Source organism: Ambystoma mexicanum, chromosome 10, assembly GCF_040938575.1.
Source record: "Ambystoma mexicanum isolate Mex_15411 chromosome 10, UKY_AmexF1_1, whole genome shotgun sequence".
Lineage (NCBI taxonomy): Eukaryota > Metazoa > Chordata > Amphibia > Caudata > Ambystomatidae > Ambystoma > Ambystoma mexicanum.
In genome coordinates, this window is record NC_090932.1 from 644440714 (window position 1) to 644465148 (window position 24435).

A 24435-nucleotide genomic window follows, 5' to 3' on the forward strand; every position below is an offset into this window, starting at 1 on the left:
CTTTACAATTTTACAGTTCTTTGAACTTCTCTCACTTTGCTACTTTGCGACTTTCATTCACCGCAGCCCAGTTCTTATCGGTTCTCCCTTCGACTCACCGGCTGTGATGAGCCGCTTGGCTTTCCTTGTAGCTGGAGTCTAGGCCGGTACCACGGTAGCAGGAGTCTCCCTCGCTTCACCTTATCAGCGTTGATACGCTGTGTGTACCGTTGACATCTTTGTCTTTGCTTGACCCTTGTATTGGGACATGTCAGGTAAATGGCTCTGGTGTTAGTCCGTTCTGTGGTGTGTTGTGCGAAAGTGTTCATGTTGGAAGGGGGGGCAGTGGTTTGAATGTTCTACATGGTAGGATGGGGAAAAGGTGTTGAAAGAAAGGGGATACCGCGTCTCACTTGTCGGTGTCCCACTCACACTCCCGAGGACAAAATAGATGCAGTCTCTCCTAATGGCTTAAATGAAGAGCTGGACTTGCACTGTTTTTTGTTCTAAGGAACTCATGTTGGCAACAGTAAAGACAGACACAAGTGATCATAGTTCAGGGGTGTTTATTAAACTGTATGCAGGTTGGAAAAATGCCTAATCTAAACGTAAAACTAAGATGGGAGCAAGCGTCGACCATAAAATGACAGTAAAGCAGTCCTAGTGGCGTTGTCATATAAAAAGGCTATACTAAGAAACCTATTGCCAAACCTTACAACTAATACAAAAAGGGTGTGGGATGGTTTTCAAGAATAGAAAGAAGTGTTCACAAATTATATGTCATGATGCAGTAGCTTGGATCTCCCTTCCCCACGTTTTGAGCACGGGGTAAAATGGGATCTTGGAGCACAGCACACACTCGAGCTTTCCCCAGCACGAGTCGACCGTTCCACTTGCAGCTATCAGGACCGTTGATGGCCAAGTGGCGTTTCTCTTGAAAGTATCTTGCCTTCAAGGGCCTGACGTATTCAATAACAAAACAAAAGTTCCTTCAACAAAATGAAAGTTTGTTTCCTGGTTTTACTTTGGGTGAGGATTCTTCACCCCTGGGTCTCCCTCTTCCGGGCGTTGACCCCTCTTTACTTTCAGCCTCCCTCCTCCGGGATCGCTGTGGCTCATCCTTTCACTTAAAAATCTTAATGTCTTTATAAACAGTTCCAGTGGACATCCCTCACCCGGGTTCACCTTTGTCAACCCCCTTCTTGTCAGCATCCCTCTTCCGGGTTCACTCTTGCCAACTTCACATTCACATTTACTTTAAATGTATACGGGATTCACTTCCCTTGCTTTCTGATGTGGCGGGATTCACTTCCATTGCTTTCTTTATAGTTCTTAGGTCAAAGGCTTTCGACTGTATGGGGATTTTGCTTGACCCCCTGTATGACCTATCCTGGCGGCTCTCCTACAGCCTTCCAGTATCTGCAGTTTTACTCAGATGGGGATCGACCAGAGTTTCTCAGAGCAGCACTCGCGTGGTGCCGGTCCCCTTCTGCAGCTGGTCTCCCCTTTACAATTTTACAGTTCTTTGAACTTCTCTCACTTTGCTACTTTGCGACTTTCATTCACCACGGTCCGGTTCTTATCAGTTCTCCCTTCGACTCACCGGCTGTGGTGAACCACTTGGCTTTTCTCGTAGCTGGAGTCAAGGCCAGTACCACGGTAGCAGGAGTCTCCCTCGCTCTGGCTTATCAGCATCAATACGCTGCGTGTACCGTTGACATCTGCTGCAAGACACTTGGGCTATTGTCTTCGGTTTTACGATTCCTTCTGCAGAGGCTTTGCAGGGTTTTGTCGAAAAGGTCAAGATCGTGCCTCTCCTCGTCAGCCTCTCGATGTTTGCTGCCTTTCTTCTCCTCTTGAACTGCCTGGTCTGGATAGCTGTTTCGTCATGCGGTCTGCCTTGCTCATACTGTGCTCTCTTGCTCCACCTTGTATCCTGTGGGGAAGGGAAAGGGCCGTCAGGTGTCTGTGTGATTCTGATCAATTGCATGACCGTTGTAGTGGGACATGTCAGGTAAACGGCTCTGGTGTTAGTCCGTTCTCTGGTGTGTCCTGGGAAAGTGTTTGTGTTGGAAAAGGGAGGGCAGTGGTTTTGAATGTCCTACGTGGTCGGACGGGAAAGAGGTGTTGAAAGAAGGGGGATACTGCATCTCACCCGTCGGTGTCCCACTCCCCGAGGATCCCCCATCCAGGTGACCCTCCCTCACTGGTCCACCCCCAGGAACTAGATCCAATAGCAATGGCTGTGTTCTGGCCACCTGGATGACAGATCCCAGGGGACTAGCTAGGGAGACACCTTCAGGTTTCTCACATGCCCTTCCTCCATGTAATGTAGCCACATTCGCTTCACAGGGGAACCGGAAAAGAAAATCAACGTTTCCCTGGTCTTTTCCCTTCCGGTGTTTCACTGTGAAACAATAGGGTTGTAGGTCTAAAAACCATTGCATGACCCGAGGGCTGGACTCTTTACGGTGGCTAATCCAAATTTAGGGTGCGTGGTCTGTAACCAGGGTAAACTTTCGTCCCAATAGGTAATATCTAAGATGGATAATGGCCCACCTGATGGCTAGGGCCTCTAGTTCCACCACAGAGTAGTATTTTTCACATGGGAACAACTTGTGACTGGTGTTTAGTATGGGATGTTCTCCAGCATGGGGTCTGGCATGGATTCACATGCTCATGAATATTCCCCGTCGTCAGGCTGGGAATCCTCGGTAAAGAAAAAACCAGTATCAGTTTCGTTTCTGATCTGTCTTTCGTAGCAATAACCAATCACTGGTCTCTGCGTCATACTGACCACAGCCAATGACTGCCCTCTACCTAAGCACCGCCTCTGGCAGCCATCTTCAGATTTTTACCGCACGTTCATGTGTTGGGATCCTCGTGCTATTGCTCTCGAGCGTTAGTGCTATTTTTTTCGCTTTTTCACAAAAAACTTCGATTCTTTCGGTCAAAAGAGCCTCAAGCTCCACCGATCCTACATCCGATCAACGGGGACCCGTGTCGGATTCGTCTGTGCCCCTCAAGGGTGAAGATTCGTCGAGCTACACTTCACTTCCAGAAGCTTCTCAGGCCCGGTCTCGGAGATGGCCCAGGAGAAGGGAAGCTCGACGCCCGGAAAGCTGTTCAGGGTTTGCCCTGGATGCCAGCTGCAGAACGTCTTTAAGGAGGACGAACACTCTTTCTGCCTTTACTGCCTTCATGAGGACAAAACGCACGTGGAGAAGGACTGTGCGTTTTGCGGCAACATGTCGGAACGGAACATGAAGGACCGTCATCAACGTCTCGCCAACTGGCTGGAGGGTAAGAGCCCGTCTGGCGAGAAGAAGAAGAAATCCGAGCGGTCTTCTAAGACCTTTGAGGGCGCCCCGGCCCAACATAAGGCCAAGCACCGCGAGTCCGCTGGCACCGGGAGCGCCGAACGGTCGGGCTCTACGGGCGCCAGGCAGGGCGCACCCTCCCCGGCACCATCAACCACGAGCCAACGCTCTGGGTCGGGTAAGAGGAAGGCCGAGCACCCGGCGAAGCTCCTGGAGAGGCCCCGGTCGAGCTCTAAGGCAGAGGAGGAGCGTGGCAGTGCCCCCTCCCTCAAGGATAAGGCGGTGAGCGCACCTAAGGTGGTGAAGGCCTTGATCCATCCGACCAAGCCCTCTATCGAAACGGTCGCGGCGGCCCTGGCCCAGCCTGTGGAGGCTGCACCAGTGGTGGCGACCTCAGGGCCCAGAATCTCCCTGCCTCCTCGGAGGGAGTCTTCTTTTGTGCCCATCGATAGGACCCCCGTGAAACCCTCCGTGGGGAAGAAGAAGGGGGGGCAGGGCGTCGTCGTAGATTCGGCCTCAACCTCAGAAGAGGAGCTGATCGAGGTCTTAAGCCACGGCCTAGGCGTGGAACAAGACCAGCCCGTCGGAATGGGCCCCGACGCAGGTGACGACGACGACATCGTCGAGGATACCGACGGGGCCCCTGCTCGCCCGTCGGATTCCCCTCTGCCAGCGCCGCGAGACAACTCGGCGGCCATTTTGTTGGCCATACAGTCCTTATGCACTGAGATAAGGACGAGGCTACCGTTACCGACGGAGGAACCTCTCCCGTCGGGGGATCCAGAACCGGGACCTTCTGGTGTTCCCCCTACCAAGAAAAGAAGGATCCATCCTCCACCTCCTTCTCAACCGTCGCGCCCCGTCCAGCCCTCCTCCCCGTCCACCCGAGGGGATGATACGGGGACTGACACGGCGGCGACGGGTACGGACGACGAGGCATACGACGAGGATTTTCCGTCGTCGCCTCCCACCAGGGCTTCTCCGCCCGACGAGATCGGATCTTTCCACACCATGATCTCCAGGGCTTCCGAGCTTTTCCAACTCTGCCCTGAGGAGAAGAAAAAGGAAGGCTTCCTTTATCAGCGGCGCGAGGCCAAGAGGAAGACGGTCCTCGCAGTGCCTCTGTTGGACGACATTTGGGATGAGGGCCTTTCCCTCCTCAAGAACCCTTCCACGACGCCAGCTAGAAGAGACCGGTACGAGAAGAAGTACCGGGTCCCGGTGCTGGATTTTCTGCCGGACGACAAGAGGGCGGAGGCCCTTGAGATCCTCCAGGAGGGTGAAGTGGCTTCGGACCACGCCATCACCGTGGCGACGGACATCGCCGACGCGGGTTTCCGCCAGCTGGGCAACGGCGTTTGCCTTCGACGTCGTGGATGGCTCAAAGCTACGGACTTTCGGCAGGACGTCCAGACCAGAGTCCTGGACATGCCCTTCGACGGGAACAACCTGTTTGGGAAGACGGTGGACGATTCCCTCCAGGCCATCAAGGCGGATACTGAGACGGCCCGGGCCCTTGGAGTCCTGCAGCAACGACGGACGCCCTTTCGGAGCGGCGGAGGCAAGGCCGCCTCCAAAGGTTCCGGCGGCGGTTTCTCTTCCTACCGTCAAGCGGCCCGCTCGTCGTCGCAAGAGGCCTACAGAGGACGAGGCAAGTCTAGCGGACCCCGCCGTCGTCGCCAAGGAGGTCAAGGCGGCAAGGCCGCGTCCAAGCAGGATTGAACCGGCCGTGGGGTCGGGCCCCCACCGAAGCACCCCGGTGGGAGGCCGGCTGGCGGGCTTCGTCAGCGTGTGGGAGTCCATCTCCACCGACCGTTGGGTGCTGGACGCCCTGGCCCGGGGCCACGCGCTCGAGTTTCAAAGAAGGTGCCCGCGCGTCCCCCCCGTGGCCAGGAAAGAACTTCACGTCCCTCAACTTCTCCTGGAGGTAAAGGCGATGCTCAGACAGGGCGCCATCGAACTCGTCCCAAAGAGGCTTCGGGGCTCCGGAGTCTACTCGCGATACTTCCTCGTCAAGAAGAAGACGGGAGGATGGCGCCCCATCCTAGACCTGCGACGGCTGAACAAGTTCATCAAGGCGCAGAAGTTCCGGATGGTCACCCTACAGCACGTCCTGGGTCAACTGGAGGAAGGAGACTTCCTATCGTAGTTGGATTTGGAGGATGCCTACTTCCACATTCCAATCCTAAAGGGGCACCGAAAATTCCTCAGGTTCGTGGTCCAAGGGCGTCATTACCAGTTCAAAGCCCTTCCCTTCGGACTACGGTCGGCACCCAGGGTATTCACCAAGTGCCTCGCACCGGTGGCGGCGCAGTTGCGCCGCGAGGGGATCCACGTCTACCCCTACCTGGACGACTGGCTCATCCGCGCCAAGACGAAGGAGCTCGCCGTGGTCCACACAGCAAGGACCGTCCAACTCCTCACGGACCTGGGATTCTCCGTGAACTACGCCAAATCCCACCTGGTGCCCGCGCAAGTCGCACTGTTTCTGGGAGCGAGGCTCGACACAGTGTCCCTTCTGGCCTCCCCGTCGGAGGAGAGGACCAGGACCATCTTGGGCAAGGTGCAACGGATGTTGGTGGCCGACGCGGCCAAAGTGAGATCCATCAAGTCCCTCCTCGGGATGATGTCTTCCTGCATCTACCTCATTCCCATGTGCAGGCTCCGGATGCGCCCGTTGCAAGAATTCCTGGATGCGCGCTGGATCCAGACGACGGGCAGCTTCGAAGAAAGGATCAAGCTCGACGAGAGTTTCCGACGAGCGATACGGTGGTGGGGCACCCGCGCGCATCTGACGGCGGGCATGGACTTCCAGACCCCAGCCCACCAGGAGACTGTGACCACGGATGCCTCCCTGGAAGGGTGGGGAGCGCACACCGAAAATCTGCACGCGAGGGGACTCTGGCTCCCGACGGAGAAGTCCCTGCATATCAACGTCCTGGAGCTCCGTGCAGTGTTTTGGGCCCTCAGGTCCTTCCTTCCGTCCCTGAAGGGCAAGGTGGTGAGGATCTTCACCGACAACACCACCACCATGTTTTACATCAGGAAACAGGGCGGAACCAGGTCCCCAGCGCTGTCCAAGGAGGCGCAGGACTTGTGGCATTGGGCCGTCGCTCAAGGGATTTTTCTGGTGCCGTTTCATCTGGCAGGGATAAAAAACACCATCGCCGACTCACTCAGCAGGGAGCTGCGCTCGTGCCACGAGTGGGAACTACGGCAGGATCTGGTGGATCGCCTCTTCCGACGGTGGGGCACACCCCAGGTCGACCTGTTCGCGACGGCGACGAACACCAAGTGCCGGAGGTTCGCCAGCAGGTTTCCCCAGACGAGGAGCATGGGCGATGCTTTCTCGTTCCCCTGGGAGGGCCTGTTCCTCTACGCGTTCCCTCCCTTGCCTCTGCTAATCCGGCTCGTCAACCAGCTCAAGAGGTCACGGTGCAGGATGATCCTCGTCGCACCTGCGTGGCCGAGGCAGATATGGTTCCCGGACCTTCTGGACTTGTCAGCGTCCCCGCCGATCAAGCTGCCGGCGGACGCGGATCTACTCTCCAGGGAAGGAGGCGCCATCCTCCACCACGAACCGAAGTCGCTGAACTTGCAGGCCTGGCTCCTGCAGCGCTAGAGTTTGGAGGATACGACATACCGGCCGATTGCAGAGAGGTTCTTGCAAAGGCCAGGGCGTCCTCGACTCTTAAATGCTACAAACACAAATGGAAGAGGTTCTCTGTCTGGTGCCACGCACAGAAGATTAACCCTCTTCGGATTACGGCTCCCCAAGTACTGCCGTACCTGCTGACGCTGGCCAAAGCTGGACTGGCACACGCGTCCATCAAGATTCATCTTGCTGCGATCTCCCGATACACCAGAACCACGGGTCGGACGTCCTTGTGGTCTCATCGTCTGGTGAAAGAGTTCATGAAGGGACTATTCAGATCGTTCCCGCCTGTGAAGGCTCCGGCCCCGGCGTGGGAGCTCAACGTGGTGCTGACCAAGCTCATGGGACCTCCGTTCGAGCCTCTGCACTCGGCCCCGTTGAAGTTTCTATCGTGGAAAACAGATTTTCTTGTGGCCATCACCTCCGCACGACGAGTGGGAGAGATCCAGGCCCTTTCCTGCAAGGCCCCGTACTTGACTTTCCACGACACCAGGGTAGTGCTCAGGACGCACCCCTCCTTCATGCCCAAGGTACCGTCGGACTTCCATCTCAACGAACCCTTGGTGTTACCTGTGTTCTTCCCGTCGCCTTCGTCGCCGGCTGAGAGGACTTTGCACTCGCTGGATGTAGCTAGAGCGCTGAAGTTCTACGTGGACCGCACGAAGGGTTTTCGGAAGACGTCACAACTCTTTGTGAACTTTGGACCTGTCAATCAGGGGAAGGCTCTCTCGAAGGCTTCCATCTCCAGATGGCTCTCCGGCTGTATCATGTACTGTCACCGGTTGGCAAACCGACCGCTGCCTGGCCGTCCGAGAGCCCATTCCACCAGAGCGATCGCAGCTACCACGGCGTTCCTATCTGGTGTGCCCCTGCTGGACATATGCAGGGCTGCTACGTGGAGGTCGACGCACACCTTCACGAAATTCTACTGCGTCGACCGGGATTCCAGGGAGGAGTCCAGGGTCGGCCAAGCAGTGCTGCGCAACCTGTTCGCCTGAGGTGGGCCTGGTGAGGAGGTAAGATGCTTAATGTTGAGTTGATGTGTTGCTTAATGTTGAGCCTTTGCCACCTCCCGTGGTTGTGCATGTGTGTACTGCTATGTATTCTTTATTCATGAGCATGTGAATCCATGCCAGACCCCATGCTGGAGAAGGAACAAGTTACTTACCTGTAACTGTTGTTCTCCAGCATGGGTCTGGCATGGATTCACATGCGAACCCTCCCACCTACCCCTCTGCGGCTCTTCACTTGGTCATACTGCCACTTCACGTGCTTCCAAATCTGAAGATGGCTGCCAGAGGCGGTGCTTAGGTAGAGGGCAGTCATTGGCTGTGGTCAGTATGACGCAGAGACCAGTGATTGGTTATTGCTACGAAAGACAGATCAGAAACGAAACTGATACTGGTTTTTTCTTTACCGAGGATTCCCAGCCTGACGACGGGGAATATTCATGAGCATGTGAATCCATGCCAGACCCATGCTGGAGAACAACAGTTACAGGTAAGTAACTTGTTCCTTCTAGTCCGTTGCAAATTTGGGACAGGACGGCTCCTAACCCTGTAAGAGAAGTGTCCGTCTGAAGCACAAACTCTTTCTAGAAGTCGACTACCTTTAGGATTGGGTTTTGGCATAATGTCTGCTTTAAGATGTTATAGCGTATTTCGTCGTCATTGTTCCAATGAAGTTTCTGGGGTTCGGCATTTTTAAGTTTATCTGTTAGCCGGGCCGTTTTGTCCGAAATGTTAGGGATAAACCTATGGTAATATCCTATTAGACCAAGGAAAGCCCTAAGATCTTTTTGGTCTTGGGAGTTGGAGTATCCAAGACTGCTTTTACCTTTTCATGTTGGGGCTGTACATTCCCATTCCCTACGAAAAAGCCAAGGTATTTCACGGCTGATTGGGCCAATCTGCATTTAGCTGGATTAGCAGGTAGGCCAGCATTCCTGAGGACTTTAATGATGGAAGAGATGGTCATCCCAGGTTTTACTATAAATGACAATATCGTCAATGTAAGCTCCAGAGAAATCAGAATAGGGCTGTAGGATGTTATCCATAAGGCGTTGGAACGTAGCTGGGGCACCGTGTAGGCCAAAAGGGAGGTCTTAAACTGGATTTTTTTGTTATCTGGCCCATATACAGGGACTTGCCAGTACCCCTTTGTTAAATCTAGGGTGGATAGAAAGGTGGCTTTTCCGAGTGTACCAATTAGGTAATCGATGCATAGCATGGGATAGGCATTGAAGTCTGAAATGGCATTAACTTGACGGAAGTCTATGCAGAATCTGCAGGAACAGTCCGTTTTAGTGACCAACACGATAGGAGAGGACCATGGACTTGAGGAGGGCTCAATGATATTAGCCTTCAACATTTTGTTGACTTCCTCAATCACTATCTGTTTACATACGATAGGGTTTTAAATGAACTACTTTGCCTTTAGGGGTTTGAATATAATGGTATGTACCTTTTGCTGTTCCTAGTTTTTCTGAGAATACATCAGGGAATGAAACCACTACATCTTTTAGATCTTCTCGTTGTTGGATAGATAACTCGGAAGGAATTAAGTCAAAGTTATCTATATCTTCGGAAACCAGGCAGGCTAGTACTTTGGCATGGGTGGCTGACGGTTTCTCCTTCCACTCTTTTAAAAGGTTGATGTGATATAAGTGGACGTTCTGTTTTCGATCTGGTTGGGCTATTTTATACGTGCACATTCCCGTTTGTTCTATTACCTCGTAAGGTGTGTGCCGTTTGGGAACAAGTTTGTTCTCTGAGGTGGGTAAAAGGACCAGTATTTTATGTCCACTAGAAAAAGATCTTAAATTTACTTTTGTATCATAATTGGCCTTTTGTTGGCTCTGGGCATTTCCCATATGAGTACAAACGAAGTCCCAAACCAACTTCATGTGTTCTCGTATTCTAGTGGCGGTTTGTGATATTGGAATGGGAGCCTCCTCTCGTTCTTCCCAGGTTTCCCAGAGCATGTCCAGGACATCTCACTGTTCTCTTCCATGGAGTAGCTCAAAGGGAGAGAAACCCGTGGAAGCTTGGGGATTTTCCTCACTGCAAATAGTGCCCATGGGATCATTCGATCCCAGTCTTTCTTGTCCTTGTCTACCAATTTACGTAGAATTAATTTCAGGGTCTTATTGAATCTTTCTACTAGATGATTGGTTTGAGGATGGTACACAGAAGTTTGCAAAGGTAGTAATGTGGAATAGCTCTTTGACTTCGGCCATACGCTTACTCATCAAATTTGAACCTTGGTTGGATAGTATTTCTTTTGGAAAACAGACCCAAGAGAAATATGGCAGAAGATATTTTAGGATCTGCCTAGTGGTATTATTTCGCATTGGGAATACCTCGGGATATCGGGTTGCCTAATCCACTCTCGCCAGGACATACTTGTTGCCCAATTTAGAGGTTTCTAGAGGTCCTATTATGTCCATACCAATTCTAGAAAAGGGGACTTCTATGATCGGCAACAGGTCCAGCGGGGAAGGTACTGGGATGCCGGGGCTGGTCTTTTGACATATATCACAGGTTTGTATGAAAGTGTTTATATCAGCGTGGATACCTGGCCAGTAAAACTTTCCACTAATATGTGCCTGGGTTTTAACGTGTCCCAAACGCCCTCCTGTGAGATGGGAATATGCGATCTCTAGCACAACCTTTCGGTGGCTTTTAGGTATTACCGGTTGGATTTTTATAAAACCTTCTGGGGAGGTTTTTCTTCTGTAAAATAATCCATGTTTTAAGAAGAAAAAGGAACTTCCCATCTCTAGGGATTCTTCTTCTGGAATTGCTTGTAAAAAAGCTTCAGTGAGGGCTGGTTCATTTTGCTGGGCAAAGGCTAGTTAGGGATAGATGGTGGCTTCTTCTCCTTTCTTGTCTTGGATGTTTAGGGATTTATCAGCTTCCCCAAAGCCTATGTTACCTCTTTCTGTTTTATCTGGTTCACTTTGTTTGAATTGAGGGAACAGAGCTCTTTCCAGAATTCCCTGCGCAATTCGGTCTCCCCGGCGTACCTAAAAGGGCCATCGTCATGATTCTGTAAGAGAACCTTCACCCCTCCCCGGAAGTCGGGGTCAATAACGCCCGCTAGGACATCTATCCCAAACTTCCATGCTAAGCCAGATTTTGGGGCTAATCGTATGTAGTACCCTGGAGGGGGTATCAACACCAAGTCTGTAGGAATCATTTCTCTTTTGCCAGGGGGATTATAGCTTCCCTACTGCTACGGATATCAAACCTTATTGATTCCTTGGTGGCGATGGAAGGCTTAGAGGCTCTCTGACTAAGTTTTTGAAATTGTAGGTCCCCCAATTTGTTTCAATCGAGTCGCATCCCACCTCTAACACCATATGTAAGGAACTCATGATGGCAACAGTAAAGACAGACACTAGTGATCTCAGTTCAAGGGTGTTTATTAAACTGTATGCAGGTTGGAAAAACACCTAATCTAAACCTAAAACTAAGATGGGAGCAAGTGTCGACCATCAAATGAGAATAAGGCAGTCCTTGTGGTGTTGTGTCAAATAAAAAGGGCCTATACTAAGAAACATATTGCCAAACCTTACAACTAATACAAAAAGGGTGTGGGGTGGTTTTCAAGAAAAGAAAGAAGTGTTCACAAATAATATGTCCGGATGCGGTAGCTTGGATCTCCCTTCCCCACCTTTTGAGCACGGGGTAAGATGGGATCTTGGAGCACAGCACACACTCGAGCTTTCCCAGCACGAGTCGACCGTTCCACTTGCAGCTATCACGACCGTTGATGGCCAAGTCTTGTTTCTCTTGAAAGTCTCTTGCCTTCGAGGTCCTGACGTATTCAATAGCAAAACAAAAGTTCCTTCAACAAAATTAAAGTGTGTTTCCTGGTTTTACTTTGGGAGAGGATTCTTCACCCCTGGGTCTCCCTCTTCCGGGCATTGACCCCTCTTTACGTTCAGCCTCCCTCCTTGGGTTCACTATGGCTCGTACTTTCCCTTAAAAATCTTAATATCTTAAACAGTTCCAGTGGACATCCCTCAGCCGGGTTCACCTTTGTCAACATACTGTTTTTTGGGACTTTAGACTTTGCCCCCTTCTTATCAGCATCTCTCTTCCGGATTCACTCTTGCCAACTTCACATTCACATTTACTTTCAATGTATACGGGATTCACTACCCTTGCTTTCTCATGTGGCTGGATTCCCTTCCCTTGCTTTTTTTTATAGTTCTTAGGTCAAAGGCTTTCAGCTGTACTGGGATTTTGGTTGACCTCCTGTATGACCACTTTGTCCTATCCTGGAGGCTCTCCTACGGCCTTCTGGTATCTGTAGTTTTACTCAAATGGGGATCTACCAGAGTTTCTCGGAGCAGCACCCATGTGGTGCTGGTCCCCTTCTGCAGCTGGTCTCCCCTTTACAATCTTACAGTTCTTTGAACTTCTCTCACTTTGCTACTTTGCGACTTTCATTCACCACAGCCCAGTTCTTATCGGTTCTGCCTTCGACTCACCGGCTGTGATGAGCCGCTTTGCTTTCCTTCTAGCTGGAGTCTAGGCCGGTACAACGGTAGCAGGAGTCTCCCTCGCTTTGCCTTATCAGCGTTGATACGCGGTGTGTACCGTTGAAATCTTTGTCTTTGCCTGACCCTTGTATTGGGACATTTCAGGTAAATGGCTCTGGTGTTAGTCCGTTCTGTGGTGTGTCGTGCGAAAGTGATCATGTTGGAAAGGGGCGGGGGGGGCAGTGGTTTGAATGTTCTACATGGTAGGATGGGGAAAAGGTGTTGAAAGAAGGGGGATACCGCGTCTCACCCGTCGGTGTCCCACTCACGCTCCCCGTGGACCCCCCTGTCCAGGTGATCCTTCCTCACTAGTCCACCTCCAGGAACTGATTGCAACAACAATGGCCGTGTCCTAGCCACCTGGACAACAGGTCCCAGGGGACTAGCTATGGAGACACCTTCAGGTTTTTCACATTGTAGACATGTTCTTTCTGCTTGGTCCTATGATATTGACTTTCATTCTGGAATGTTAGTCAGAAACAATGCATGCCATCAGGGAATATAGATCTATCTACCTCCACCAACTGCTTCATGCTCATGACACATCAATACATCTTGCTACATTCAGTGAGGTAACCTCTTTTGGGATCAGTGATAGAATCTACGCTATCACGCTCAGATATGAGGGCAACAGTGATACCCAGTCCAACAGTAGTTATCCCAGTGAAGCTTTGTTAACTCCTATGCCTTATATAAAATGTCTCTGCATGGAGGACAATAATTGTAAATGGTGATGTTGTAGTGAGGGTGAGAGATGCCGGATGGCCAGTAAGCACATGTGAGTTCCGAATCCAATAATAAAAAGACATCTATAAAAAGTAAAAGAGCTTGCAACAAAGAAATATGCGTTATTTTCCTTACTTCATAAGATATAACAGGTCCCCCACTGGAGAGACATGGACAACTTGGTAACTCGCAACACATAGTGTAAGAAAGGCATGGTATCAACAGTAAGACAGACACAAGTGACCAAAGTTCAAGGGTGTTTATTGAACTTCAAAAAGGGTTTGAAAAACACCTATCAAATAAAAATAATGCAGTCCTAGTGGTGTCTTGTCAAATAAAATGGCCTGTACTAATAAACCTATTGCCATTCCTTAACTCTAAATACAAATAGTGTGGGAAACAATGTTATGCAAAAGAAAGAAGTGTTCAAGAAATGATATGTCAGCATATTCAGGCCGTTGGCCTCCCTTCCCCACGTTTTCAGCATGGGACAAGGCGGTGCACTGGAGCTTAGCACAGTCTCTGGTGTCTCTAGCACCAGGGTACAGTTCTGACATTAGCATCAGGGCCTTCCGGGCCCAAGTCTCTTTGCCTTTCAAAGTCTCTTCTTTCAGAAGGCCTGATGCAACATACAAACAATAGGTTATTTTCCTGTCAGGATTTCCACACACACTAATTTCTCAGGTGATTCAGTATTCATCTCGGATCCCCCTCAGCCAGGCTCAGATCCTCTTTAACACAATGCATGTAGGATTTTCATGTATCCAATTTCTCAGGTGATTCACGGTTCACCCCAGGTCCCACTTTGCCAGGCTCAGGTCCATTTAAACTAAATGGTCAATCGGTCTCTCTCCGCCAGGCTCGGACCAATTTTAATTTATTTTAACACAAACTTGCTTTATCCAAAAGCTCTCAGCTGATCTCTCTCGTTCGGACCAACTTTATCTACTTTATCATCAACTTCCTTTACTCTAATAACATTGAAGACTTTCGATTGTGCACTGGATTTTGATGACCCGTTGCAGGACCACTTCCATTCACAATCCTTTGTCACTCTTTCACTTTTGCCACCTCTCAGTTGGATACTTTACAGAGACCTTCGTATGATCTTGCATACTGTGCCAGACCACTCTGTCTAAGGTATCGTATCTTGGTTTCAAAGTTCAATCACTCATCTGTTGTCCAATTTTACTCGTATTGTTTATCACATGCGGTTCATACACTGTTCGCTTCAGCATTCACCATGTTGCTGCTTCGAACCTTGTCTTCAAGACAGACCGGTCTGGTATGGGCCTCCCCAACTCACCGGCTGTGTTGATTTCACTGGCGCTGATTTGTTGTAGGTGCCAGGGACATGACCGGGGCAGCAGGCGATTCTCCCCGCCTTGTTTATCGACACATGAGAGCCCCGGGTACCTCTGACACACAATGCCGGATTCTTCAGCCTGCTTTCCTGTTCTTACCCTTCCTATTCTCGAGGTTTCAGGAAAGTAACGGTTCCTTGTCGATAAGTCAAGGGCACTTCCCTCCTCGCAATCCCGTTCTGTTTTGCCGTCTTTCGCCTTGTATTAAACTGCCATCTTGGAACTGCTGCTTCGTGTGCTTTGCCTCTCTGAGTGTGCTCTCGTGCGCCACCTTTTATCCATGTGGGGAAGTGTAATGGAAGTCAGGTGTGTGATGGTCAGTAATTGCCTTACCCTGTCTGACCATCGTATTGGGACATGACAGGAATACTGCTCAGATGTTAGTCCGTTTTCTCTCATAGCGAACTGTCCGTGGGAAAGTGATTGTGTTGTGAAAGGGGGGATTGAGTTCCTGAGTATCCTACCTGGAAGGATGGGGTAAAGTTGTTACAGGGAAGAGGATACCACGTCTTGCCATCCGGTGTCCCACTCCCACTCCATGAAGACCCCTCAGCCATGTGATCCTCCTGCACTGGTCCACCCCCAGGAACTGGATCCAAAAGCGATGGCCGTGTCCTGTCCACTTGGATGACAGATCCACAGGGACTAGCAGGTGAGACACCTTCAGGTTTCTCACATAGTTAGACATTTCATCTCATGGTTAGACAATAAAGATATATCGTCTATCCAATCTCATTATCACAGAACATGGTCATATACAATCAGTGAGTATTTACGATTACATGTTATGACATGTTAGTAGGGCACCAGAATTACAGAGATGTATAACACTTTACATTTACAGTCTATTTCATCATAGCGTGCACACTTCATATGGAGTAAATCATAAAAAGACTGCATACCTAACTCTATAACAACATCTTTTCTATGAAGTTAGTAGTTAGCCCCTGTTTGACACATACCGCCAACCGTACTGGCCTGGTGGACATATATTAGCAAGCTACTCGCATGATTTCTGAGTTTTGCCGTACCTATGCGTTGCCAGCATTCAGTTCTAATCTCCATTGTCACTACAACTCCCATCAGGCCTTGAGTGTCCGAATGTACTCATTTCAGAACCTCTTTAGCAAATATGTACTGGTCATCACGCTTGGCAGGTGAGGACGTAGTTCAGAATACCATGAAGGTCTTGCACGTCTGCTGCCATGGCAACATTAATGTTCCATGGCTGAGCAGACACGCAGATCCTCTGAAACAGCATCAAGGGTCTGTGTTAGACTGTGCAGAACACCTCTTGTGTGTATCAAACTACTTTTCAGCGCAGATATGACACATCCATCTTACAGATGCACTACTAATTATGGCCACTTGAGGTAACCATAAAGGACCCTTTTAGTGATCCAAGCCATTTTTCCACTTACTTTTAGGACCAGCCTTTTTGCGATCTACCATTTGGACAGTATGCTGAGCGGCATTAAGTGACCACACAATACTTTAATCTTATTTGAGGTAAGAGCCCTACCAGATCACATTAATGTGTATTTATAAGTTTAGATAGGGACTTCTAATCTGCGTCCTCATAGTTTGAGAAATTTCATTTACACTATTTGTTTTAGGCATACATCTAACTGCATGCAGCACAACAGGCCACTGAGCTTGTGCTCCTCACTTCTCTTCTACTTGCCTTCCATCCTATTAGTTAAGAGTGCTAGTTGTCATTTAAAGAACCACGCATGTACATACATAACTGCAGCTTTTAGATTATTCTTTTTGCCCTAAAACCTAGTCGGTGATGGGCATTATTATGTTGCATAACTGCTGGAGCTACATTAATAGATGACAATGTCTAAAGCACATTTAGCCACTTAGCCTGTATCAACGACTATCAACATTTTGTCAGCAGTTCCCTATTTGCAAAAAACAGGTGTGATGTATAGGTCTGAGCATTGAGCGTCCTAACATTCAATAGTTAATATATGAGTTAATGACATGTGTTTGTGAGGTCACAAATTTACAAGATGATATTATATTGTATATTTGTAGAACCCACCCTGAAGAAGGACTTTCTGTCCAAAAGGCATCAGGAAGGGTTTCTGCACGCAAACAATGAAAATTAAAGAGAAGATTTCTACTTCAAGAATCATGAGAATCCTGCGTATTTTTGAATTTGTAAATTTGTTGTTAATGTACTGAAGATATGTATTAATACGCAGTAGTATTCACTACACCCTGTCATCTCCAGGTCTAGTGAAGGTTTCACTAGACACTTTTGCCTCTTGGCTCCATGACCTACAGCTTTGGTGGCGGCTCCGCTGACAACCACATCTGACACGCCTGTTAAGGTGCCCACAGGATTTGGGTAAGACCAAGGAGCCGCTGCTTCCTACGGAATTCATCTCCAGGCAAGAGAGGGTGCCAATGATGAAGCCAAGTGATTCTCTGAAAATATCTGTGCCCATCTACATGAGCTCAGATGGGGACCATTTGCCAGAGGATTACCACTTTGATCACGAAAGGGGTTGTGGGCTCGTGTCCAGAGAAGGATCTCCACGTGGAGAGCCTGATGTACCGTATAGCCCAAGGAGGTGTTTCAGCTCGGAACCGTTACCGGCTAATCCGCTCAAGCCTCAACCAGCGCCCAGGGTCATGTCATTGGACATCCTTAGGATACTCCACACTTTGGTATCAGAGATACAACAAAGGCTGCCTTCTACTCCTGTACCTGTCCCGGTCCAGAGTCCTACAAGACCACCGCCCAGGAGCCTTTCCATGCCAAAGTGTAAGGCGAGGGACCCTTCAGGCCCAAGACGTCAGCCAATGCCAACACTGCACCCGCCTGTGACCCTTGTGGTGGAAGATCCACCACATACCGACACTGGTACGGATACGGACACTATGGTGACTCGTTCTGATGAGTCTGACTATATACCGGCAGACGGAAAGCCACTGGGTGCCGATGACCCCGCCAGGGCCTCGCCACCAGATGAGGTCAGTTCTTTTCATGCCATGATCTCGAGGGCCTCCGCTTTCTTCAAATTGGTACCGGAGGAGACGAAGAAAGGGGGGGTTCTCTTCCAATGCCAGAAATCCAGATGGAAGGCTGTCATGTCGATCCCTCTGTTGGATGATGTCTGGGAGGAAGGTTTGGCCCTGCTGAAGACGCCAACTAACGCTCCCCCCAAGAGAGACAGGCTGTATAAGAAGCCAGCGTCCCGGACTCAGCCCACAGGTGCTTGAGATCACAGCCTTCTCCGGACTCAGTGGTGTCTGCCGCTGCCAGGAAGCGCTCCTCGAACCCATCATCGTTGGCCATGGTGCCTCTGGACCAGGAGGGGAAGAAGCTTGATGCAGTGGGAAAGCACATCATTTACACCGTAGCCTCCACCGTCAAGGCCGCTAATGCCATGGCCATCCTATCCCGCTACGACAGGGAGCTATGGTATAAGCTCGGACCCATTTTGGACTTCCTGCCAGAGGACAAGAGGGTTGAGGACTTGGCCCTGTTCCAGGAAAGAGAGGGAGCCTCGGATCATGGTGGCTCTGGACATGGAGATGGGCATTGGGGTGTCCTTCTGACGCCAAGGCTGGTTAAAGGCCACTAACTTCAGGGCGATGTCCAGTCCAAGGTGGGTGACATGCCCTTTGATGGGGACAATCAGTTTGGCAAGACTGTGGACGAGTCTCTCCAGACGATTAAGACGGATCTGGAGATGGCACGCTCCCTGGGGACATTGCAGCAGAGGAGGTCATCATCCTTTCGGCCCTCTAGGGTGAAGTCTGGTAGGTCCTCCAAGGGGTATAGTACCCCTTATCGTCAACCCTCCTGTTCCATGACCCAGGAGGCATAAAGGGGCCGTTCACAGGCCTATGGCAACGGAGGGCAGCGTCGTCACCCACAGGCCAGGACGCAGACTCCAAGCAGGCCTGAACTGGCCGGGGATCAGGGCCCCCGCTTTCGCACCGTAGTGGGAGAGCGACTAGCAAACTTTCTCGACAAGTGGAAGACCATCGCCACAGACAAAAGGGTGCTTGACCTTCTTCAGCATGGGCAAGCCTTCGAATTCCAATTCAGGTGTCCTCGCATTCCTCCTGTGGCACGTCAAGAACTACACATGGGTCAACTGCTGCAGGAGGTTCAAGCCATGTTAAGGAAGGGGCGCGATACAACCCGCCCCCCAGCGCCTCCGGTGCTTCGGTGTGTACTCCAGATACTTTCTGGTACGAAAAAGGTTAGGAGGTGGCAGCCGATCCTGGACTTAATATGCCTCAACAAGTACTTGAAGCCCCAGAAATTCAGTATGGTCACGTTGCAGCACATGCTCGGTTAGCTGGAGGAAGGCGAGTTTCTGGCGACGTTGGACATGGAAGACTCTTACTTTCACGTCCCCATCCACCGAAAGCATCAAATGTTCCTGCAATTTGCGGTCAGGGACAGCACTATCAGCTCAAAGCGTTGCCCTTCGGCCTCAAATCGGTCCCATTGGGTGTTCACGAAGTGCTTGGCTCCGGTGGTGGCACATCTACATCTCATGGGCATCCACGTCTACCCTTATCGGGACGACGGGCTCATCCACTCCCGCTCTCAAGCACTGGCAAACCAGCACATGGCAGAGACCATTTGACTGCTGACGGAGCTCGGATTCTCCATCAATTATCCGAAGTCCTGCGTGCCCGTCTCAACACGGCCGCATGCCTAGCTACCCCCTCGTAGGAGTGGGTGGCGGCCATCCTGGGGAAGGTGCAGCACCTGTTGATGGCGCACTCCGCAATGGTACGAGCCATGAAGTCGCTGATGGGCATGATGTCCTCCTGCATCCACCTCGTTCCTTTTTGCAGGCTGCAGACGAGAACTCTTTAGGAGTTCCTGGATGCAAGGTGGCTGTAGGTCTCAGGCTCTTGGACAGACAAGATTGCGCTCATCCAGGGGTTCTGGCAAAATCTATGATGGTGGGGTGTGCGCCCACATCTCATGCGAGGTGCTCCTTTTCAGATCCTGCAATATCAGGCGACGGTCACCACGGATGCCTCCCTGGAGAGGTGGGGGGCCCATACCGGACAGTTGCACGCCAGAGGCCTCTGGCTGCCGGAGGAAAAGGACCTTCACATCAACGTCCAGGAGCTTCATTCCTGCCGTTTCTGTGAGGGAAGATGGTGAGGATCTTCACAGACAACACCACCACCATGTTCTACATACAGAAACAGGGCAGGACGTGGTCCCCAACACTCTCCCTAGAAGGCCAGACTCTATTGCACTGGGCCATTCTTCAGGACATGTTCCTCGTCCCATTTCACCTGGCAAGCACCAAGAACACCATTGCGTACTCGCTAAGCAGGGAGCTGCATTTCTGCCATGAATGGGAACTTTGTCAGGATCAAGTATCCCTTCTCTTCCGTGAGTGGGGTGACCCCCAGATCGATCTATTCGCAAGAGCGGCCAATTCCAAGTGCCAGAGTTTTGCCAGCAGGTTCCCTCAGCCGAGGATCCTGGGGGATGCCTTCTCATTCCGGTGGGAGGGGTTCTTCCTGTACGCTTTCCCTCCAAACCCGCTCCTGTTATGTGTGATCAACACACTCAATTGCAGGATGATACTAATTTCTCGGATGTGGCCTTGATAGACCTGGTACCCGGACCTACTTCGTCTGTCAGTGGCCCCATCCATCTGGCTTCCTCCACTTCCTGATCTTCTGCCAGGGAAGGCGGTCGATACTGCACTATGACCCTGCATCGCTGAGCCTCATGGCCAGGCTCCTGAAACCCTAGAGTTTGGGCATCGCAGTCTCCTTCAGTTTTGCCGTCTTTCATCTCTCGCTCATCTGCCATCTCAGAACTGCCATTTCCTCGTGTGCTTTGCCTCACTCCACCTTTTTTCCATGTGGGGAAGTGTAATGGAAGTCAGGTGTGTGATGGTCAGTAATTGCCTGACCTCGCTTGACCATTGTATTGGGACACACCAGGTATACTGCTCGGGTGTTAGTCTGTTTTCTCTCATAGTGGGCTGTCCGTGAGAAAGTGTTTGTTTGGTAAAGGGGGGGGGGGCGTTAGAGTTCCTAAATATCCTAGGATGCGGTAAAGGTGTTACAAGGAAGGGTATACCCCATTCGGTGTCCCACTCCCAATCCCTGAAGGCCCGTCACCCAGGTGATCCTCCCGCACTTGTCCCCACCCAGGAACTGGATCCAAAAGCGATGGCTGTGAACTGGCCACCTGGATGACAGATCCCCAGGGACTAGTGGGTGAGACACCTTCTGGTTTCTCACTGTGAGCATTACACGTCTAGGAACATAGGGACAAAATGTATCTTGGAGGTAATCAGCCCCCTGGCGATAGAGCGGCCAGTGAACCAGACACAAGGATTTGAATTTAATCCTCTGGGACACTTTTACGAAGGAATTCGAGTAGGACATGACCCACCTTGCAAACCGCACTAACCTGAGGGGCCATTCAGAGTGACGAAGAGAGGAAGACCCCTAGATTCTTAACCACTCTCACTGGAATGGGGAGATCACACAGGGCAGGGGGCCAAAAAGAAGGTTTCCACAGAGCTGAATTAGCAGGAGAACCCACCACTAAGACCTCCGTCTTGCCCCCATTCATCTTAAACCAGTTCCCATTCATCCACGGCCGCCAAGCACTCATGCAAGTGAAACAACAGCTGAGCTTGGTCTAGATATAACCAAACCAAAATCTGGGTGTCGTCGGCATAGGAGTAACATCGAAAGCTGCCGGAGTGGATGAGGTGAGGTCCAGTGGCTGAACATAGATGGTAAAAAGCATAGGGGACTGGGCGGAGCCCTGAGGAACACCACAGGAAAGTGCTTAAGGTAGGGAAGAAAAGGAGGGAGAGAAAGCTGTTGGACCCTAGGACCAGAGAGGCCTGCCGAGGCCAGGCGGGACAGCAAGTGGAGTGGTCAATGGTGTCCAACGCCGCAGACAGATATAACAGTATCAGGGCTCCCACTTAACCCCAGTCAACCAGCATGGCCAGAACTACAGACACCAGGACACTCTCCATTCACCGCCCGGATGGATGCCTGACTGAAAGGGGTCAAAGAAGCCAAACATTTCAAGAACAGAGGACAGACGGGGAGATTCCAACAATTTATTGAAAAAAGGGAGAAGAGAAATAGTGCGGAAAATAGCCAAAACCGAAGCATCCAGTGACGGCTTTTTAAGGAGGCTGATAGCAATAGCCTGTTTAAACTCTATAGGGATTGAGCCTGACTGACAGGCAAGATTGACTGCCTTTGTGACCCCTGAAACCATTCCAGGCTTAATGACCTTAAGGGTAGCCAGAGGAACAGGGTCAGAATGAGCAGCAGACTTAAGTTGGCTAACAGCCTGTGAAACCTCCTCTGTAGAAAACTCAGGAAACTAGGACCAAGAGTGAGAGGCGATACCCACTTCCTGTGCAGGAGATATATTAGTAGTGCTCTGACCACTGAGTGGATATTCTTCTGTATGTCAGCAACTTTAGTAATAACAATGCCATAAAGTGAGTTACAGAAAGTTTGAGTAGATCAAACTCCAGATGATAGACGAGTGGTAAAGGAGAGCAACTTAACCACCGAAAAGAGCTCTTTAGGCTGATTCAAAGCCTGCTCTACCCTACGAGTGAAGAAGCTCTGTTTGGCAGCCCGGATACCCAGATGATAATCTCTGGTAAACTGCCAGAAGAAACTCTTCTCCATGGGGCCATAAACACAACTCCACGTATGCTCCGCCTGCCTGAGTTCCAAGCATGCTGCTTTGAGTTCATCTGTAAATCAGGGTTCTGGCAGAAGTCTACGAAACTGAGTAAGTTTTAGTGGGTCAACCTGGTCAGCCACGTAGGTTAATATCTGTGAAAGAAAGGACAAGTTAACCATCAGGTGTTCCTACACCTGTCACTAATCATAGACAGCATCAGCTTATGATCCACTGGGCGCCAATTGCATCTCAGAGTGGCCACTGACAACGATTTAGCTAGTGCTACCGGTCCTTGCATGAGAAAATGGTACAGGGCAGTGATCCGACCACAGCACTTTCCTTACTGGCGAGATACGGATACTAGAGTCAGATGAGAAGATAAGGCCCAAAATCCCACCCTGCACATGAGTCGGCTGCTATACAGACTGATGGAGACCTAAATCCACCAGTGACTAATAAAATGCCACTACTAGACAGTGCGTAAGGATCAGTAATGCCCCTTGAGGTTTTGTGCCAGGATCAATAATGCCTTGCTGGACAGTATGTAAGATCAGTAATAACTTGCAGGATATTGTGCCAGGATCAATAATGCCCTGCTGGTCAGTGCGTGAGATCAGTTATGCCTCCTCCTACTCAATGGTAACTGTTCCGCTTCCCCACTCCAACTGGGGACCAGCATTTTCACCTGCACCCCCCAATTGATGCCCTTGCTGCATGATCTTCCTTAATGGTCTCTGATATGCCGCATTAGCGGTCTGGCATCTATTCTTGCTGCGGGCAGCTTGGACATGGGTGCCCACCGCAGATGGAGGAAAGAGGGGGACAGTCCGCCTTGTTAGGCCGCTGTGTGTCCAGTAGGACCAAACAGAAGAGAGCCTCTGACACCGCTTTTCTGAGGACCTGGAGTCCGCTACGGCCGTCAATGGTGGACCCGATAAGGGTGCGATGCCTCCTGTGGGCACGCTCCGCGCTGTGTTCAGTGCTACGCTGGGCTGCTGCTGCTGGGAAATGCTCCATGCTCGCCAGTTCTAGGATGAGGGCTCCAGGGGGCCACAGCAGTTAGCCCTGAGAAGGTCCCAGCTAGGTTTTAGGAGGAGAGATGCGTACCTCCCAGTCAGGGCATCCAGGCCGCTTTCTCGAAGTTTCCGCCTGCAATCTTGTGAGCACTCGCCGTCGCCGTCACACGGCGCAATCTCTGCCGTCCGGGAGCCAAATCAGATCAAATTTGAGGGGCTACTTCAGGGGGATCCGACCACGTTACTGCAATTCTGGGGTCAAATCGGCTACATTTAAGGGGGGTTGAGGCCCATGGGAATGCCCTTGGGCTGTGGGGCATACCGAAGCAGCATCCATCACCATCCTCAGCTGGCCACGTCCCTTTTAAGTTGTTTATTTACTAGAAACAAATGGTAAGATATAAAAAACCATTAATTACATCTTCCTTTCTCTTAGGCCACCACCTTATGTACTGTTTTATTTATGTATTTACATTTATAAAGCGCTCACACAGCCCACAGGCATCGATGCGCTGTTACAGGAATTGTTTGTTTTTCTTAGTTGCGTGATTGTGGTTTTTTTTGTTTTTTTTGTTTTAGTTACGTATTTATAACGCGCTTTAACACCCAGAGGTTTCTAAGCGCGGACCCGGGGATCGAACCTGTTGTCGCTTCGTGTCGTCTTGCTTCCAAGACGCGCACGCTGCCGCTGAGCTATCCTCCCGGGATCCACTGTGTAAGTGTTATGCTCACCTGGTCTCTGTGGGGACGTTGGGGCACGGTTGGAGCCCTCCCTGGACTTGGTAGGTGCACGCTGAAAAGGATGTTCCAGAACATGATGAGATGCGTGCAGAGATGGAAACAGGTAAAAGATCTTCAGACGGCGGTAAGCGTTACGCTGCACACAGCAGACTAACGCGAAGCGCCTTCATGTGGGTGGGGCTGGCTTAAATAGCCTGGCCCCAGCCACTCCCTTTAAGCCCCACCTTGTGGCTCCACCTTACCACTCCCACAGACTTCTGCACGTGCCTTCCAATGCTTTTGAATGGCCACGCCCGGCCTGGATGCATGTGCCTTAGGGACAAAGGGTGCAGAGCACACTTTCTTATTAGCCTGGCGCCAAAGGCGCCAGGACTGGGTCCATTGGGACCCTTTGGA

At 50.7% G+C, this 24435-nt stretch overlaps 1 protein-coding gene across 4 annotated transcripts in view; it reads left to right on the forward strand.

Moving 5' to 3' along the window:
* Nucleotides 1-24435, forward strand: part of LOC138491614 (nuclear body protein SP140-like) — a 3009150-nt gene that overhangs the window by 738551 nt on the left and 2246164 nt on the right. The window lies entirely within an intron of this gene.